General features: G+C 40.4%; 1 protein-coding gene across 1 annotated transcript in view; it reads left to right on the top strand.

Annotated features, from left to right (window-relative positions):
* Positions 1–14262, top strand: part of COG5 (component of oligomeric golgi complex 5) — a 192878-nt gene that overhangs the window by 41193 nt on the left and 137423 nt on the right. The window lies entirely within an intron of this gene.

The raw sequence follows: 14262 nt of genomic DNA, 5'->3' as shown, positions 1-14262 counted from the left end.
CTTTGCTTTCTTCGACTGTCCTATAAACTTTGAATGGAGCATGTATAGCCATTGTTCGATGAAAAACGGGGAACACTGTACACCCATACTTGTAATCAGACACTTACACCAGTCATGTGGATAGATGATGACTTCTGTTTCTGGGAATTTCCCATTAAAGGGATTCTATCATTTAAAAAACATGTTTTAAATTAAAAGCACGTAGGAATAGCCTTTAGAAAGGCTATTGATATCTTACCTTTATTTTGAAGATGCACACCACAGTTTTTAAATTTTTCTTCTTTTCTTCATTATGGTAATTGTGTTCAGAAAGCACAAGGGGTGTTCCCCACGTAGTCAGAGCACAGCATTGTCATCCATTCCATCGCCACCTCTATCTTCTGCTCTATCGGCCATTTTCCTCCTCTTCATACACAAGACCACCACAAAATGGCTGCATGAACAGAGAGACCACTGTAAAATGTTAACTGAGCATGCGCAGTTGGCTGTTCCGTCGGCCATTTTGCGGTGGTCTTGTGTATGAAGAAGAGAAGAATGGCCTAGGGGTCTTGAACCCACAGGGGGACTGATCACTAATACAGTGCATTACAATTACTATGCATTGCAATGCATTGTAAAATTATGGTGCTTCTATTACAGGCTACCTAGAGCAGCCTGTAACCTATACCAAACAAGCTTGATAATCTTCAATAGGCTCCTGGCTGTCATTGTCATAATGGATTGTCTGAGACAGACTCCAGAATGACACTGCTCATTTGCCACCAAGGAAAATTGAGTCTCCAACATGTTTGACGGAAATATCAGGGATATTTAAATACTGTGGGGAAGGTAGCGAGGTATGACCCAACCAGTCAGAGACAGGGACACAAAATGTGGAGCAAACAGGTTTATGTAGAAAAAAAAGGGACAAAATAAATAAACCTTCACATCAGGTATAAAAATAAGCAAAAAAAATGCAGCCTTAAAGGGGTTGTCTCATCACAAGGATCCTATCTATACTGCTTGTTAATGTGGATTTAAGACTTTTCCTAAATACACTGCTTCAGCAAAACTGCTTTGTTTGTCCACTATCTTAATTTATTCAATTTTTTTGTGGCCACAGCCCTGACTTAGCTGCTCATGAGTCAAGTGATGTATCTGCCTGCTCTCAGGGGGGAGGGAGGAGGGGCTAAGTGCAGGGGAGCGAGCCTGTGTATCTAGCTATTCCTGTGTCTACACCACGTGACCTTCCTGCTATCAGATAGGGGAGAGGAGCTGCTTTCATTTCTTCTGTTCTCCCAGTTATCAGGCTAGCTAATTCAATTGTGTTCATTATGGCAGAGGCAGGCAGTCTCTGTATGTAACACAGAATGGAGTTGCTGCTGCCTGTACTTCATAGTCCAATATGGGTGGGCGGAGCTACACGTGAATTTGGGGGCGGAGCTAAACGGCAGGTTGTATGTGAAACCCCACCCACCAAATGATGCAAGAAACCAGGAAGAAAGAAGATTTTACAGCAGTAAAGACTGATGAGTATGTGAGGTGGGAATACCCCTTTAACTTCTGGCAAAAAGCCAAAACAAACTCAACACAAGTATAATAATGCTGGGTATGTGTACCTAAATAATACTCTAACAAAAACTCATATTGGTACACTAAAATATAACTTTTATTGGTATTCTAAAAGCGAACAACCACTACCCCTAAAAACATATGGGCTAGGTAGTTACAACGGGGGCTAGGAAATCCTAGATATTTTCAACCATGAAGAAGTGAATGTTATTTGCAATGTGGCTAGTGTTTCATTAATGTAACCACACCAATCTTTGCACTGAGCGCTAAATATGCGCAGTATTCGTGCAAGTCCAAAATTGGATCTATTGTGGCCAAAACAAGATCGCCATTAATTGCATACTTGTGGCACAAACACACTCTTCATAACTAGTACAGTCAGTAAAGGACCGACTCAACTAATTGGAGGGCCTACATTACACCCCATTTCTATCTAGAATTGCCAACATACACACATTGCACCCAGAAGAAGCTAGGTGAAAAATACACACTCCACATGCCCCACCTGATGTATTTCTGCTGGCAGGCACCAGCTCATCAGAGGCTATACAGTGGAATAAAACCAGGGTGTACTAGATTATACACCACTGGCTGTTAGAGTAATGAGCGTTTGATGTGTACAGCCCGTCCGGCTGTAATGAGAAGCCTCGGTGCCAGAGCCGGCTGTCTAGTTTTAAACAGACTTAGCCATGCCCCCAACAAACCACATGACTGTGTGGTGTAACCGATTACTGGGCGCCATACCTTCAATGACACAGGCATAAGGAAAAGCCTAGGAACGCCCACCAGGTGTTTTCTACCTACAACATCAGAGATGCAGAAAAACGTCTATGGTAATCACCGGATCCTATAGTGCGGCACCTCTCCCAATCGGGGAGTCAGAGACAAAACCAAAAAAAATAGCCCAGCAAAGAGGCAAAATAAAACTGCTCGTCTGAGCTCTAACTAATACAGTGTAAGGCTAACTGTACGTGTGACTTACTTCCAGCCATCATGTGGCTTTGTCTTTCATAGGTAAATACCAGTGTGTAAGCTGTTGCAGACTATGGAGATTCTGATGCAGATCCAATCATTGCTAGATGAAAAAAGTGCTGCAAGCCCAATTTCACACAAAAAAAAAAAAAACTCCCAAAAAAGACACCTGACGGACACTCAAAAAAACACATTACAGTCAAAGAACTCTCTTGGGCTTTATTCATATCCATCATAGAATGCGTCAGTTTTTTTTTTTTTTTTTTATTTCTCTGGTTTTCCAACAGATCATAAGAACAGATAGCCAAATGTATCATAAGGCTAAGGATTTTTTGTTTTTGTAGATTTTGATGTGATTTCTGAAAAAGGAATGGGAGATACAGTATATAGGAAGTTCCCTAAACTTCTATCTTCTACTCAATCCACTCCACAAACCAAATCAAAATCTGCAACCAGATTTCTTTTTCTAGATCCCCATATAACTGTTTAGAAAGCTTTAAAATGTGTTGCTACATGCAGAGAATATTTTTCTGCTTCAGAAATAAAGTTTCTTAAGTTGTGCTGTGTTACATTTGTAGACACTCTGTGTGTTAAGAATTCTCTGCATACTTTTAAATATTACTCTGGTTATCTGGCAAAAGCTAAAGAAGAACAAGTAAATTGTTAGTACTGCAAAGTTTAAAGAAGCAGAACCTTAGGACATCCTGAAGACAATATTTAGAAAGGCTCAAGGTTTCACTATCGCATCTAACTGACAGTTCCTGAATTTTTTGGTGTTTGTAACCCGCAATAAAGTTGCTCTCTATTACAATCTTCTGGCGCCCAATGTCTTACTTAGGAATCAGAGGTGTTTTGAATTTTTTATGCCCAAGAGAATTTGGCTAATGCATACTAGAGTGCATGGGGGACTTGCAGAAATTAAGTGCAGTTTGGGATAATGGGAAGGAGATGTTCTTCAGTTGTGTGATGTGTCCAAAGAATATTTTCACAATGTACGTGCAATCGATTGCACATTTAACGGCTAAGTGGAATCTTAAGAAGAACCTTTCACCTCCTGGGGCACATGCAGTGTAATACACCGCTAGAAAGTGTACAGTGTGCTGAATTCAGCGCACTATCGGTTTTCCCGTTTGTGCGCCCGGTGAAGAGGTATTGGTGCCAGTACCATAGCTCTCCACTGTCAGAAGTCACTTTCTGCTAGTCAGTAAGGAACGCCCTTCCTCACAGCAGAGTCTATTGCACTGTATTATGAAAGCGGTGAGTACTGGGGGGGGGGTCCTCACCGCTCAGCGTCATGGCGGGGCAGTAAGGAACACTCCCTCTCTCAGTACAGCGCTATAGACGGTGCTGTGAGGAAGGGTGTTCCTGATTGAGTGTCAGAAACGCCCTTCTGACAGTGAAGAGTTACGGTACTGGCACCAATAGCTCTTCACCGGGGGCACAGAACAGAAAGCCGGTAGTGCACTGAATTCATTACACTGTCGGCTTTCTAGCGGTGTATTACACTACATATGCCTCAGGAGGTGAAAGGTCCTCTTTAAACTGGGTTTAATTTAAGGTGTACCTCCAGTTCTACACAACTTTTCATAAATGAATAATACAGATAAAAATAAGAAACTTGTAATATTTGTTATTAAGGAGAGCTGTTTACTTCACTTATTAACCTGTTCTCCTGCTCCCTATCTTCAGTCTGACTGCTCGTTTACATTTTATTTGTCTCTGTCTTCAGCCTCACACATAAAGCTCTAAGGAGGCTGGGGCGGTGGAGAGTAGGTTTCTTCTTCCAGATAATGCATTGATTTATTGCTTCATTCTGTTCACTGCTAGCCTCTTATCTACAAACCTAGCAGTACATAAAGAGTTCAAAATAGCAGTGTAGTGTAGAATCAGCAGTTACCGTATTTTTCGGACTAGAAGACGCACCTAGGTTTTAGAGGAGGAAAATGGGGGAAAAAATTTTGAAGCAAAAAAATGCTAAAATATTTAATATATGGGAGTTGTAGTTTTGCAAGGCCACGTTGACCGATGACCCTGAAGCTGTACGAGGATGCTTAGGGAGTCTTCTTTTGCAGGGTCAGGTGTACTTTTTAGTTATAACTTTCTGGGGAATGTGTATTGCTTTGATCACTTTTTATTCAAATCAGAAGTAAAACAGCGAAAAAAAAACGGCCATTCGGCATTTTTTATTTTCTTTCCTGCTACAATGTTTATCGTATGGGAAAAATATTTTAGAAGTTTGTAGATTAAGCATTTTCAGACTCAGGGATGCCTAATGTGTACGTGTTTCTCAGTAATTTTCTACTGTTATATGTATTCTAGGGAAATGGGGTGATTTAGAACTTTTATTTTTTAGTATGTTTTTTTTTAAACTTTTTTTTATTTAAGTTTTCTACTTTATTAGTTATCCCCTAGGGGGCCTAAACCTGTAATCATTTGATTGCAAGTCCCATAGACCAGCTACAATAGTAATATTCTTATGACAGGCATGGGGGCCTTCATCAGGCTTCTGGCTGTCACAGGAATAGGACGGCTCATGTGGCCTCTCCGCGCGGGAGCCGCCTGCAACTTTAGAGCACTTTGCCTGTCACCTTCTCACAATACATCTATAATATTGATTTATTTTCTTGAAAATGGTGGTTTTTTTTTTTTTTACAAAGATGCAGTTAGTAGCTGATACAGACAAACAATTTTGTACTTGGTAAGTAATATTTTACTAAACTACATCTCAGTTTGAGTGCTGAATTTACAGTTCATAGCCTTCTAAAAAAATACTTGGATCATTGTTTCTAAACCTTATAATCATTATTTTATAACCTATGTCTTCTTCCGATGACTTCAAGGTGTGCCATGTGACGAACAGAGGCATAGGACCTTGACCTAATATGTTTCTATGGGTATGTACAGTGCCCATAAGTGCAATCTTCTGCACCTTTCAAGCACTGTGATGTCCTGGAAGCTCTTGAAGATTTTATTTTTTAATCCTATTTTTATGGTACTGAGCTCCAACCACTATGGGCACAATTCTGGCTTTGAAATACCACGTTCTATTCACTTTGATCTCCATAGCTTTATATTTTGAGTTTTTCGGCTTCTTTCAGCGTTATGTTTTGGTCTTCTATATACAAGCAGTGTTTTTTTATTTTCACCCTGGAGCAATTGTTTAGTATTAGTATTATTTGTATATGATTTCAAATGTATGGAAATAGTCTTAAGAAAAGTAATATTGTCTGCAAGTGAAGTGAATTATAAGAGATGCATCTTTTAATGGGAAGCGAACTGTTCCAAAGCTTATTGATGTCATTAATCTGGTCTTGGAACACAAAACCTTCTTAAAACCTTTCCCAGCATATCTGAATAGTAGAAATATATATTGTTTAAAGAAATGACATTATTTCTGACATAAAGTAAAACTCTATTTAACTCTTGCCTTTACTTTGCTTTCTGTTGTATATGTAACAAAAAAATCTAAATTTGCATAGTGTCTACAGTACACTGTTGCCATGGACACCAAGGTGGTGCTGAGATATACATCTTCTGACACTGTGGCTCCTAAAACCTCACGAGTAGGTATATGAAGAAGGATTTGTTGATAGTGATCGAAGCTGATATTTTATATGCTATGTAGGTCTCAAAATTAAGATCTTGATTTAGCTGAAACGTGTTCAATGTATTGCACATCTGTGTGTAATGAGGATGGATATGTAAAAAGTGCAAGTGAATTTATTATGGCGTGGTTCATTCTACGTAGTGTGATTGAGAAATACACAAAGGATATATGGCTACTTCTATTCAGAGGTGTCTAAAGTAAGGAAGTCTTTGATACCTATAGCAGCCAATCACAGTACAGCTTTAATTTCTAATAGCAACCTTGAAAAATTTAAGCTTAGTTGTGATTGGTTGCTATGGGCAAGAAGGGCAAGAAAAAACTTCTTTTCTGTTTTTTTTTTTTTTCCCTTGTACGCCTCGTTCACATCTACGCCCGGGGTGTCCGTTCTGCAGGTTTCCGTTTCCTGCATGAAACTGGTCAGGAGACGGAAACCTGCAGTCATGTTTCAAACCTATTCATTTGAATGGATTTAAAAATTGTCTGGCCGTGAGCGCCGGTGAGCGTTTTATGCTCTCTGCGGCGAAATCGTTTTTTTTTTTTTAACCGGACAAAGAGTCGGACATGCAGAACTTTGTGTCCGGTTTAAAAAAAACGGTTTCGCCACGGAGAGCATAAAGCGCTCACGGCCTCACTCGGAAACCTGATACGGAGACCCGAACACTGGTGTGAACCCAGCGTTAGACAGTTTTGCAAAGCTGCCCTGTGGGCTTTGTGAGAAGGTGACAGGCAGAGTGCTGGAGTCCCGCTATATCACAGAGATGACACCACTTCATTTGGGTGACCAAAATAGTACAAAAAAAGGATAAAACTTCACTTTTATTATTCTGATTAAAACAATGAAAAATCAGGAGACTGTCTCCAATAAAATAAACAGCAGTCGGTTACTCATCTGGTTAGTATATTCCCACAACCAGCTTCTCCTCCAACACACCATATATTTGTGGGAGATATTGACAGGGATTGGATACAATGCCCTCAATGTTGCTTTCCCTAGCCAACCAAAATGACTGACTCCCTGTAGTATAGAATGTAGGTGGCGCTGTCAATTAATGCACTTCAAAAACCCTTAAGGCTCAGCAGATAAATCCCCCCACTCTCTGAAGATACTGGCTTTGTGCCACACCAACTGGGTTAAAGGGGAAGACTAGCTGCAGTGTATGATCTTTCCATACACTGGGGCTGTGCCACCTGAGTATGGAAAGATCCATACAATGGGTCTGAGACAGTGGCCAGATGAGAACCCTGGCTCCTGGACATATTACTCAGAAATTCTTACAAAGAATTTAACAGTTTAAAAAATGATGCCTTGCTCAATCTCATACAGCTAATTTTGTTAAAGGGATTTGCTAGTGATGCAGTAACCCAGGGGAAGTGTGAGGAGAATCGGAGTAGTACTAGGCCTTATTCACATGACTGAGAAAAGCATCCGTCTGATGGCCATTTTTGCAATATCTGTCACAATGTTAGTTTCAGAACACATTGATTTCAATGTGTCTTTTCATATGTCCGTTTTTTTGACTGACCATTTTTCATGACTGTCGAAAACTGACATACTCTGACTTTGCCTGTTTTCACTGACACTGTGATCCAATAGAAATCAATGGTTCCATTTTTAATGGATGTAAAACCGATTGACATATATGTTTTACATTGGTTAAAATGGATCAGTTAGTTGCGTCAAATAAGAAAGACCAATTGAAATTCATCTGTTCTTGTCACAGACTGTTAAAAAAGAATGCAACATGGATGACGCTCAGACATAAAAACTTAAAAATGGAATTGATTGCAGGCCGTCTCTTGAACCATACCTCCCTAGGACTTGTGCAATGGAGAGAGAGTTGCATAAAGATGATGGTGGTGGTCACTCCCTAAAGCACATCCTGTGTCTCCTGGATGGTAGTAGGTGGGTCCCCCTTGGTGAAAAATGATAGGCAAGAGACTGAGGTGAAGTTGAACATGTAGAAGCAATAAAGCTTATATAAATATAATTTTCTTCCAGTTTAGATTGAGACACACAATCATATTAGCAAACTTTAGGAAAAGGGTTTATCTGGACTGGAAGAAGGTTTCTCTCGGATTTCAGCTTATATTTCACATTTTGAAAATACATGCTGTGTTAGATGCAGCAGGGTGCAAATCTTCAGAATACTATCCTGTATTGCCCAAGGGTGGAGCACTGGTCTCAAATGCAGTCCTGCAAATTTTAAGGACCAGACCTCAGTTCCTTAGCCTTACAAACTCATCTACTCAATCCGACTGAAGACATTGGATAAAATATATACTCTCTTTGTGGCTGATGGCTCTGCATAGTACAACCAGCATGTTTATGATGTAATAATAACACAAGTAGTAATTTTAGAGTTGATTTCCTCACTCACATCTCTCCTGCACATGGATGCATCGTGCCTTTAAAAAGAAGACTTTTTTTTTTTCCTTTGTGTGTAAGAAATCCTATTGGCAGAGTTTGGCATGTTCTTTCCAGAATAATTTGGTTCACTATTTCATTGGATTCATTTGCAGCTACCATGTAATTGCAATGGCAGACATAGAATACCATATATATAATTTTATTAATAGAAGAAATAAAATTAAAGGGGCTCCCTTGAACAGCACTTACCCGTTGTCCGTAGGATCCCCAGCAATCATGAGAGTAGGGGTCCTCAAATCCCCTGTGCAAATGAATTGAAACAAACAAACACAACCACTGCTCCCTTCTCTTGGATAAGACTGTTTGAGCGCTGTACTTGGCTATGTCAATCAATAGAAGTGCTCCCTTCACACATGGGGCTCACATATTGCAGGGGGTGCCAGTGGTCAAACACCTATTCAACAAACACTTATCACCTATCCATAGGATAGAGCATACATCCTGTTTGTGAGGAAAAAATCTCTTTACAGGGAATGTGCCACCAAGTCTCTTTATTGTTTTATTTTTAAGAATCCATGTCTCTTTTTTTTTTTTTTTTTTTTTTTTTTTAAAGTACTTTATTCCCCCAATTTTCACTCTGACCTAAGCCTAATAGACTGAGTTGATAATAAGCAATGACCTTGTTTATATCCTAGATAAAATAGACAGGATTATAATAGAATATCACACTTCTACCGATCGCCCCCATAATGAGCCATCATTGCATTCACTACTGACAATGGATGATGTCCCCTCCCTGCACAGAACATATCTCGGCAGCTCTCCCATAGACCTCAATGAGTTGGCTCCAGACTATTGCTGCCTATGGCCATGACTATGCGGTAGAACATATCACTAAATGCTGTTAACAAAGCAGAGAAGTTCAGGTAAGATGGTAGCCTTCATAATCGTATACAGAAAATAAAATTTTAAAATCTACACTTTAAAAATAAAAAAAAAGTTTACAGGTTTCATGGGTTTAACAAATGCATAATAAAATTGCGTCTTGGATAGCCAGATACACATTATCCTTGATTTTAACAAATAAATGTGTCCTTATATGCTACGACTGACTATACTGACCATCCCACATATACAAATATACAAGTAAAATGCAGCTATAGACAATTACTTACTGTACATACAGCAAAGTTTAATTCTTTATATAAATAAATACTAAAATATATGTAAATATTACATTATTAGTACACATCAGTGACCTCTTCCAGATGGGCGATTGCTACATGATAAAGAGCTCACTGAGGACTATCTTATTGCAGAATTATACATAGCCATATTGAAGCATACGTTTATCGGATTCAGAACAGTTTCTCATGGCACTAATAGCATGGCTCCATTCTATTTGACATTTGAGAATTCAGTGACCTTTTTTCAATTTTTTCAAATTTTTTTTGTTTACAGTAGAAGGATCTAGGGGACAGAATTGACCCAGATTGCTACTATTTCTGAAAGCTGCTTTTCTAACTTGTTGCCTTTGGTATCACATCTTACTCAGTGGGTATTTTTCCCCAGTTCTTTCTGTAGCATCTCAGTTTGGATTATGACTGCACGGATCATGTTTGGAGCTCACTGATCAGTACAAGCCACATTTCATTAAAAGAAGGTGACAGGGCACCTGCGAAAGGCAGACATCTATTAAATAAATGGCCTCATCCTGTTCAGAAGCTCTTGTATCCCCAGGGGTGCACCTTGTCTGAACACAGAGAGGATGACTTCTTCAGACGTGTACACTTTATCCACACATTTCCAGTGATTTCATTTATTTTATGCCAGCATTGACCTCTTTTGAGGTATATATGTATGTAGATCAGAGTTGCTTATTATATATTTAATCAAGGATTGACCCATGAGAATATATTCATTTAGAGCTCACATAAAGCATACGTTTTCACCTGGAGTAACTATAAAACAATATGATTCTGTATCGTTCTCTGTTACATACTTATTGTGGTGTCCCTTTATGTTCTTTTTTTTTTTTTTTTTTTTTTTTCCAAATGTCTATGTAATGTCTAGTGATGGCGGTCACACATGTGACATGCTCACTATCTCACTCTCAGCGCACAGATTCTTTTGTACATGGGCAGCAGAAACATTTAGGACAGAAGTAAGTAACATGTATGTAACAGCAATATCTAGAAGATTTAGAGAGAGTTCCAAATGAAAACTTGTGTTTTATGTAATTCAACAGAGTAAGCTAACAAATATTTGTGGGACCACCTTTTAATTGTTATCCTTATTACATAATATTAACAAACTGCCTATTTTTTTAATATATCCCCTGTGAGAAGGTGACAGGCAGAGTGCTGGAGTCAGCCCAGGTGTAGATCCTTGGCTCATTACTGGGCCAGAAATGGTTGCAGTTCCTGCATTTCAGTGCAGTTCCGTGGAGTGAAAGGAGGTGTATGGTTCTGTCCTGTAACCTTGGGTCCGGGCAGACAATATTGTGCTTGTTTTTGTGGAACTAAGCCACACGTATAGTTAGGTTAACCTACTGTTTAGGTAGTCGCTCAGACGAGCAGGTTTTTTTTTTGTTTTCTTTATTTTGTGCCTGAAGTCATGGTTTATTTATTTTCCTGATTATTTTTCTAAATAAACCAGTTTGCTGCGTATGTTGTGTCCCTGTCTTCACTGTTTGGGTCCACACCACTGTCTCTACCAAGCTAACTTCCCCACACCCCCTTACAAATGTATGTATTATTGACTAATTGTAATATGTAGTAGTAATATGCCACCTGCATAGAAATCTAATTCTGGTTGCTTTCTTCTCCTGGTAAACCATGGACCTTGTGTTCCTTGAATAGAGAGGGGAAATCTGCTTTTGCCGTGTGGTGACATTTATCACAACAGTTCATCTTCCATACATGATAACTGTAATCTGTTTATTGCACCATGAAGATTTGACATGATATATATGCAGCTGCTTCATATAAAAGTGGGGGTTCTTAAAAAAACAAACCTTCATTTAAGTTGATATATGAAAAGGTTCATCTTGAATGACTAAAGTGTCTTTTACTGCTGAATTATTTCACGTTCAGCCTTAGGCTGCAAGCTTTTTTTTTTTTTTTTTTTTTTTTATTATTCAGAGCTGAAAAACCCTCCATGTGTCTCTGTGTGAAAGTGGAGAGGCTCTGCTGTTCTCGGGAGTCACATAGAAATGTATAGAAAGAGCTGTGCATGTGTGGCCACCTCTTTGCTCACTGCTGTGGCAATTGTATGTTTTGTTTTTTGTTTTTTTTTTTTTTGTTTTGTTTTTATGGTTTTCTTTCTTTCTCCTTACTACTACATTCATACCTCTCTAAAACCTAATTTTGATGTGATGGAAAATTGTTACCCTATGTTTTTTGTATAGTGATATTTATTGGCAGCTAACCAGGCAGGTCAGGGATTATGGTGCAGTACACCACAGAATGAGGGAAAACATATAATGTGAATATAGTCTAAAATCAGAAAACACAAAATACAGTGAAAACAAGACAATTGTTCAGGACTGGTAACAGAGGTACTAAATCAGGAACAGGCCACAATGTCCAGATTACAGAAGCTGAGTGTAAAACAGGAATATAAAGCAGGACATAAAAGGCAGACAGAGGGACTTGCGTCCAAAGGATGTACACATCTACTTGGTAGGAGACATGTGAATATGTTGAAAGACAGACACATCCACGCTAGAATATTTAATAAAAGGACAAATGTGTCCTCACAGGAGAAGAGAAGCACACATGATGGAACCATAAAGGCTAATCATACATAATGGAGGGATATACACATCCACACAGACAGGGAAATGTGTAAGAGGGACAGATGTATCCACAGAATTACAGATATAACTCTTGCATCAAACTGAAAAATAACTGGAATATACAGGCAGGAGGATAGCAAGTATCCAAACAACAGATCATGAAGCAGACCACTACAACACTGCCAGGAAGTAGCTAGAGAAAGAGATCTACACTCACCGGCCACTTTATTAGGTACACCATGCTAGTAACGGGTTGGACCCCCTTTTGCCTTCAGAACTGCCTCAATTCTTCGTGGCATAGATTCAACAAGGTGCTGGAAGCATTCCTCAGAGATTTTGGTCCATATTGACATGATGGCATCACACAGTTGCCGCAGATTTGTCGGCTGCACATCCATGATGCGAATCTCCCGTTCCACCACATCCCAAAGATGCTCTATTGGATTGAGATCTGGTGACTGTGGAGGCCATTGGAGTACAGTGAACTCATTGTCATGTTCAAGAAACCAGTCTGAGATGATTCCAGCTTTATGACATGGTGCATTATCCTGCTGAAAGTAGCCATCAGATGTTGGGTGCATTGTGCTCATAAAGGGATGGACATGGTCAGCAACAATACTTAGGTAGGCTTTGGCGTTGCAACGATGCTCAATTGGTACCAAGGGGCCCAAAGAGTGCCAAGAAAATATTCCCCACACCATGACACCACCACCACCAGCCTGAACCGTTGATACAAGGCAGGATGGATCCATGCTTTCATGTTGTTGACGCCAAATTCTGACCCTACCATCCGAATGTCGCAGCAGAAATCGAGACTCATCAGACCAGGCAACGTTTTTCCAATCTTCAATTGTCCAATTTCGATGAGCTTGTGCAAATTGTAGCCTCAGTTTCCTGTTCTTAGCTGAAAGGAGTGGCACCCAGTGTGGTCTTCTGCTGCTGTAGCCCATCTGCCTCAAAGTTCGACGTACTGTGCGTTCAGAGATGCTCTTCTGGCTACCTTGGTTGTAACGGGTGGCTATTTGAGTCACTGTTGCCTTTCTATCAGCTCGAACCAGTCTGGCCATTCTCCTCTGACCTCTGGCATCAACAACGCATTTCCGCCCACAGAACTGCCGCTCACTAGATGTTTTTACTTTTTCGGACCATTCTCTGTAAACCCTACAGATGGTTGTGCGTGAAAATCCCAGTAGATCAGCAGTTTCTGAAATACCAACAACCATGCCACGTTCAAAGGCACTCAAATCACCTTTCTTCCCCATACTGATGCTCGGTTTGAACTGCAGGAGATTGTCTTGACCATGTCTACATGCCTAAATGCACTGAGTTGCCGCCATGTGATTGGCTGATTAGAAATTAAGTGTTAACGAGCAGTTGGACAGGTGTACCTAATAAAGTGGCCGGTGAGTGTATATACTGTAGTATAAGCCAAGTTTTTCAGCACAGTTTTTGTGCTGAAAAAGCCCGCCTCTGCTTATACTCGAGTCAAGCGGCAAGACCCCTGTGGCAAGACATCTGTGGGAGGCCGCTGGAGCAACGCTGCTGCCGATAGGTGAGCGGTGAGGCAGCGCTGTCTCCAGGGCCGCCCCAAGATGTTTCCAGAGTGTTTTCTCTGCCTTGGAAACATCTTGGGGCAGCCCTGGAGATAGCGCTGCTTCACCACCCACCTATTGGCAGCAGCGCTGCCCCAGCGGCCGCCCACAGTCAGCAGCGGGCCCATGATCCAGCAGTGTACTGCCGGGAGAAGAGGAAGCAGCAGCGCGAGGTTGGTAAGTATAAGAACTTTGCGTTTGTTTTATAATAGGCCGCTACCTGCTGGAGTATACCCCAGAAGGTAATGGCCTATTTACCAACCTCCCCTGACCTACTCACTGCCGCCTCCCACTTCACCTTATACTATAGGCCGCGGAGGCCAGCAGTGAGTAGGCCCAAGCCCAGGCCGCCATCCCACTGCCACTATTATTA

The sequence above is a fragment of the Leptodactylus fuscus genome, chromosome 5 (assembly GCF_031893055.1).
Source record: "Leptodactylus fuscus isolate aLepFus1 chromosome 5, aLepFus1.hap2, whole genome shotgun sequence".
NCBI classification, from domain to species: domain Eukaryota; kingdom Metazoa; phylum Chordata; class Amphibia; order Anura; family Leptodactylidae; genus Leptodactylus; species Leptodactylus fuscus.
This window is presented reverse-complemented; position numbering and strand designations above follow the sequence as displayed.